This window comes from Chaetura pelagica, unplaced genomic scaffold (assembly GCF_000747805.2).
Source record: "Chaetura pelagica isolate M959 unplaced genomic scaffold, ChaPel_1.0 scaffold3, whole genome shotgun sequence".
Classification (NCBI taxonomy): Eukaryota; Metazoa; Chordata; class Aves; order Apodiformes; family Apodidae; genus Chaetura; species Chaetura pelagica.
Genome location: NW_009952974.1, coordinates 6,869,578 through 6,875,766, shown reverse-complemented (window position 1 = coordinate 6,875,766; position 6,189 = coordinate 6,869,578). Strand labels below are relative to the sequence as shown.

The window sequence follows — 6,189 nt, the reverse complement described above, 5'->3', positions numbered from 1 at the left end:
GAAAGAGAAAACACACTATGTGCCAGGTATTTGTCTTGCTTTAACACATGCCTGGAGGGCCCCTGTATACAGCCATGATAGGAATTTGTATCCCAGGCAGACTGGTTGGCTGGCTGGCTTGCTCTTCCACCTTCCAGTTTGCATAAACTTGTGTGTTTAAAAAAAACAACAAAAAAAGTATAAAAATAAGCATAAGCAGAGCACCAACCACCACCCGCTTAGTTTCTTTTGCACTATACATACACACTCCTTTCTCACCTGAAAATCAAGCCTTGGCTTCAGTGGCTAAACTGTAGCCAGGAGACCCATTGGTTGCTCTGACCATGACAGAGGCTCACACACCCAACCTGTGAATCAGACCCCAGTCTCTCAAATGCATCAGGTCAGCAGCATTCCAACCAGAGGCTACACGTGGTGAGAACGTTCCACGTAGGATCCTATAGGAGCTGTATGTCCTCAAGGAGAGCTATTGCCCTGCCATGCTCTGCAAGGAAGTATGAAAGGAGTCAGGTCCACTCCATGCCCATGGCTGCACTGCTTGTTAGTGCTTATACAGCCATGCAGAGCCCTCCCAGTGAGGATGGGGCAGCTGTGCCTCTGGGAGCTGCAGCCCAGAGGGGCTCCAAGCTCCAAGGGACGGGAATTCCATGCACAGTACCTCCCTATCTGATCACTACCCGATTCGCACCCAGCAGCAAAACCCGGCCGTGTTGTGACATTCACAGCAATTAGCACAGAGCGAAGAGGCTGCGGCTCAGATGCCACCGCCTGCTCGGCTCAAGTTTCCCCCGGGTAAAAAGGCGAGGGCAGCTCAAGAGTACTCCCGCAGCACCCCCAGAGGCACCCAGGGCACACGCCAGCTCGAACCACGTAGCGACCCTAGCACAGCCGCGAACGTAGATGTGAAAAAGCGAAATAAAAATATCAGGAGGTGAATTAACGTCTCCCCATGGTTCCTGCCTAGAGGGGACTGTTAGGACAGTATCAGCGCCTGCACTCTCACCCGGCTGTGAATGACCTTGCAACACCAGCTCGCAGGGAAAGCCACCTCTGCACCTCGTCTCCACCCGGCTTTACAGCCATCACTGGATCATCCTGCTATAAAAATAAAAGTGACTTGGCCTAATGAAGCTGTAACAAGCGACATGAATCCTCCAGCCAGCTTAGACACAGGTGTGAGTATGCCAGCAGAAGCCCTGTGTGACCCCGCTCTGGAGTAAGTGACAATGGCAGCACAGATGTAACCAGCACAGGCACCAGGGTACCACCAACAGCCACAGCAGCCAGGGTGGAGGTCTGGCCATGGCTCGGCCTCAGCCAACACTGCCTGCTTGGCCAGGGCTGGTCCCCAGCCCCACAGTGGCAGTGAGAACTAGTGGAGTTTGCCCCTCCCCAGAGTGGTTTTGCAGTGGAGCCAGAACAGCACTGGAAGCAGCAGCTGCAGCAGGAAGCAGAAGGGCATTTCATACAGCTTCCAGGTGAGGACTGTGCCACTGACAGCTGGTAACCACTTCTGTTTCCCTATGGAGACACAGGAGCTCTGAGGTAGGGGCAGGGAAGATGAAAGTATGAACAGACCCCCACATGGGATAGGTCAGGATGTACCCAGACTTGGAGCATTCTCCCCCATCTGTCACTGTCCTTCACCCCATCCACACTCCTGTCACACCTCCTGTGTGCCAGCACAGCCACCTCTGCCTGCCTGCAAACCAGCTGCTGCCTTTGCTGCAAGGACAGCTTGGCAAAAGCAGCTGCTGAACATCCAGGAGAACTGGCAGAGACAGAGGCACCTTCGTGTCAGGCTGTGGGCACAACAGGACAGCAACTGCCACATCCCTGTGGCTTTGGGCACAAACCACAGCAACTGCCCCAAGGTAAATCTCTGCTGGTCACCAGGCAGCGAAGTTTCCCCCTTACACTTAACTCAAGAGTTTTGGGGTGAAGCAAGGTCACAGCTTGATGCAATCCCTAGTTTTGCCAACCCAACCCTACAGCAAAGAAGCAGGAGTCCACTCTGCTGCTCACAACAGCAATAAAACTACACTTGGAAATTTTATTGTAGAAACATGAGCTGGGAAAAGCCCAGGGTGAACTCACCAGGCTGGAAGTCAAACCCAAACATCATTACTAGTAATTAATGGATTTTGGCTTGGACTTATTGACATACAATATAGAGGCCAAAGTTGTCACTGTTGGAGTGACGGTACAGCTGCACTCACAATGATTTCCCCAGCACCTTTTATTATCGCACAGCCTGCTCACATGCTTCAGGACGTCAGCTGGAGTGCTGCCACAGCCTTCATGAATGTCACATCCCAGGTGCGCAGGGGCCACCACACACCCCACACCCCAGCCAGCACCCCACTAGGCATCAGTGGGAGTCCCTGTGTCCAGCCCGAGGCTCCCTGTGGCATCTGCTGCTCTGACAGCAGCTCCTCGCAGACCCGTTTCTATCGGGAATGGACAAGACTGTAAGAGCCTGGGCGTGCACATCATCCCTCCACCACATGAGTTTGGCCGGGGAGGTTATTTTAAACGCAGCTGTGGTGACACACTCAAAATAACAAGAGCTTGCAAATGTATGAGCTGCAAGCTGACCTGAGAATGTGCTGTCAGCCTCACGCAGCCCAAAGTCACAAGAGCAAGGGGGAAATCAGACAACTGTGATTTGCTATTTTTTTCTGTGTCACTGCAGGGTACAATTTCCATTCTTTATGACTAGAAACGATAACAGCTTTTTCTAAACAAAACCTGAGTTCACACCAAGTTCTTCACTTGCAGCTCAGTGGCTTTTGATTAAAGCTTGCACAAGTGAGTTAACAACGCAAAATAAACACATGTAAAAACCAATATACATTTCAAAATAAGGTTTGTACCCCTTCAAAACAACTAAAAAGCTTTCAACAAGATTGTGTGTATTGAGCTGAAACCAACAGACTGAGAGTGCCTAAAGCTGCTCTTACACCTGGTAGCTAAGTACACACTCTTGTGTTTCAACAGCACAGGAACAACCCACACCTACACCAGCTCCAGGAAGCAAGTGGCCTCAAGTGCAGTCACACTCCAAGACAAAGCAGCACCCCAGGCCACTCACAAGTTCAAGCAGAGGGTCCTGCTGACCATGAGAAGTCCATGAGGACAAGACAGTTGAGAGACAGCTCAGTCACCAGAGAAATACCAGTGGCACAGGGACCAACAGCCTGGCATGCTGCTTTGCCATGCAGTTACATGGGAGCTCCAGCACTGTCCTGCAGAACCACCTCTGGGTGGGAACACAGAGGTACCACACGATGACCGGTTTCTCTCCTAATCAGAACACCAAGTTTTTGCTCGGTCACTCCGGTCAAGAATCAGTATCAGTGAGAAACCACCCACTGTGGGGATGTGTCAGCAAATTCCACCTGCATCCCAGGCTTACATTTGTGTCTGGCATTTGCACCAGTTCTAGACGTTTCAGTTCAATGGTTGTGGCATTGAACTCCACTCTGAGCAGAGAAAGCATGAGAAGTGCAGGGCTGTCCAAAATTATCCTTTAACTAAGCAGAGCACTGCTGTGCAAAAAAAGTAGAGCAGCTCCAGAACATACTCCCGTTCCCAAGGTGGTGGGGAGAGAGGCAGATTCTATGGGCAGCAGGGCACTGGACCAAGCCACAGGAGAGCTGGATCCAGCACTGCCTTGCTTTGCACCACAGCAGATACCTTCCTCCATGCACACACGGGCTGGGGACTGAAGGCACACACATTCCAGCTCACAGGGGACTTGATGTCCACTCTCAGGACACCAGAGCACAGTGCTGGATGAGGTGATGGCCTGCAGCATGGTTAGGCAGAAAATCCAGGGCTGCAGCAGGGGAGACATGGAGACAGCACACTGGGGACCTCTGAAATAAAGGGTTGGCTCTGCTCTCACCCTGGCTGGGCTGACCTGGCTGCGACCAAAGAGCGCAGGGGCCACGTGGAAGGGCATGGAGATTCATCGCTACTGAAAGATATTGCCTTTTCTTCCCAGAGTCCCCAGGCCATTGAAGGGGACTTGCCGACAGCTGCAGCACACTGCACAGCTCTGTATTTCCCCAGCAGTGAAGCTAGAAAGTCACTGCCCTCACTCCCATCCCTAATTTGTACTTTCTCATCATCTGGGATACAGGACCAGCTGTACTGCAGCATACACTAGAGTAGGGAAACAAGCCTGGGTTAAAAGTGGCCAGCTTATAGTCTTTCAGTGAGGAGGTCTAGAGCACCTTTCTGCAAATCCAAGAGACAGCAAACTGAAGGGATAATATTCTCAACTGAGCTTTACAATGAGAGAAAAGGTACAGAATTATCTGATAAGACCTGGGGAGAGCTTGGCCACCAGCGTGGGAACTGACAGGTGGTCAGCACAGATCAGTCTGCTTTTAGGCAGCCTGGCCTCTCAGCCTTTGTCACAGAAATAAAATAAAGGTGGAAGACTTGGGATGAGTGGAACAAGAATAAAATATCAATACATAGCAAGGAAACAATAACTGCTCAATTAGTTCAAAACATAGTCTGAGAGAGACAGATTGTTCAGCCTGGAGAAGGCTCTAGGGAGACCTTATAGCAGCTTTTCAGTACATGAGGGGCCACAGCAAAGCTGGAGAGGGACTTTTTACAAGTGTTTCTAGTGATAGGACAAGGGGAAAAGGTTTTAAGCCAAAAGAGGATACATTTAGACTAGATATTAGGAAAAAATCCTTTACTGTGAGGATGGCAAGACACTGAAACAGGTTGTCCAGAGGAGCTGTGGATGCCCCCTCCCTGGAAGTGTTTAAGGCCGGGTTGGATGGGACTTTAAGCAACCTTGTCTAGTGGGAGGTGTCCCTGCCCATGGGCAAGGGATTTGGAATTAGATGATCTTTAAGGTCCCTTCCAAACCAAACCATTCTATGATTCTATTACATCAATTATTTGTTCTCTTTTCTTGATACTTTTTTCCTGAAAAATACCTGAAAAAAAACCTCCCAGGTCTGTCCTTCAGTATGTGATGATGGTCATTCCATGTCTTGACTGGGGTAAGAAAGATCCCTCTGGAGGAAACCACCTCACTTCATACAGTGGTTTCTAGGAGCTTGGAGTGGAACAGAAACTGAGGTTCAGGTAGGGAAGAAGGCACCAGATACTCCCAGGCTTGCTGCATGGGATGAACTCAGGAAATGCCAAGGAACAGCAACCAGCCAGGCCCATCCAGCAGCCAAAGCCCATGACCTGGATTGGTGACATGACATTTCCATGCAGGAGTCATTATCTGGGGACGTCAGCATTTGGCCCTGCCAGTGTCCTCCTCAGAATGTGATCCCTGCTATGCAGCAAAGGGCCCCAGACATGAGAGAAGAGAGCAGGGGCTGATCTAAAATAATTTGTTTAATACAAAACTTAAGGATTGCAGCAAGAGAGCAACGCAAGGTCAGACAAGTGCCACCACCTGCTGTGTACCACCGCTAAGAATCAAGAAAAAAACTATTAGATAAAACTGTAATCAGACCAACAACTCGCTGTTTATTCCCCCAAACTGGCTAGGAGCACCAGACCCTCACACGCATGTTCAGTGGGGAGCACGCAGCAGTGAGAAAGAAAAGCCACACCACAGGAGTCACAGAGGGATGGTTTTGATGTGGACTTGCGGGGCTGAACTCTGCTGCCCATGAAATGCCCACAGCCTGGCCAGGCAGGGAGGCAGCAGGCTGGCACAGTGCCCCTCATTCCCAGCCTGAACCCTGGGGATAATTCAGGAAACACTTCAGGCCTGACTCAACTCTCCTCGCAGCTTCACCGTTCACCTTTCAGACCCATCAGCTCCTTTTCAGCGACACCAGAGCAGCCAGACCAAGGCACCCCGGCAGAAGGACTAGCAGCTGCTCTCTCTGCGCAGCGCCCTCCTGACCGCTGCTCCCAGCGCCTCGCTAAGGAGCCAGCTCCTCCCCCCCCCTGCCGCTCGCCCGGGAAACACTCTGCGGGTCTCATTTCCTCAAGGAAAAGTCTAGGAGGCCAAGGGCTGTACCGAGACGCCCGGTTCCGCCCCAGGAGCGGCGCTCAGGACCCGGCTCCGCCGCACAGCACCCCTGTGGGCCGCCCCAGCCACCCGGGGCGTCAGGCCGAGGCGGGGAGGCCTGGGCTTGGGACATGCGGCCCCTCGGGGCCCGGACACGGGCCGGGGGGGTGCGGGGAGCA

General features: G+C 51.9%; 1 protein-coding gene across 1 annotated transcript in view; it reads right to left on the bottom strand.

The window, feature by feature from the left end:
• STK36 (serine/threonine kinase 36) overlaps nt 1-6,189 on the bottom strand; it is an 18,036-nt gene that overhangs the window by 206 nt on the left and 11,641 nt on the right. The window lies entirely within an intron of this gene.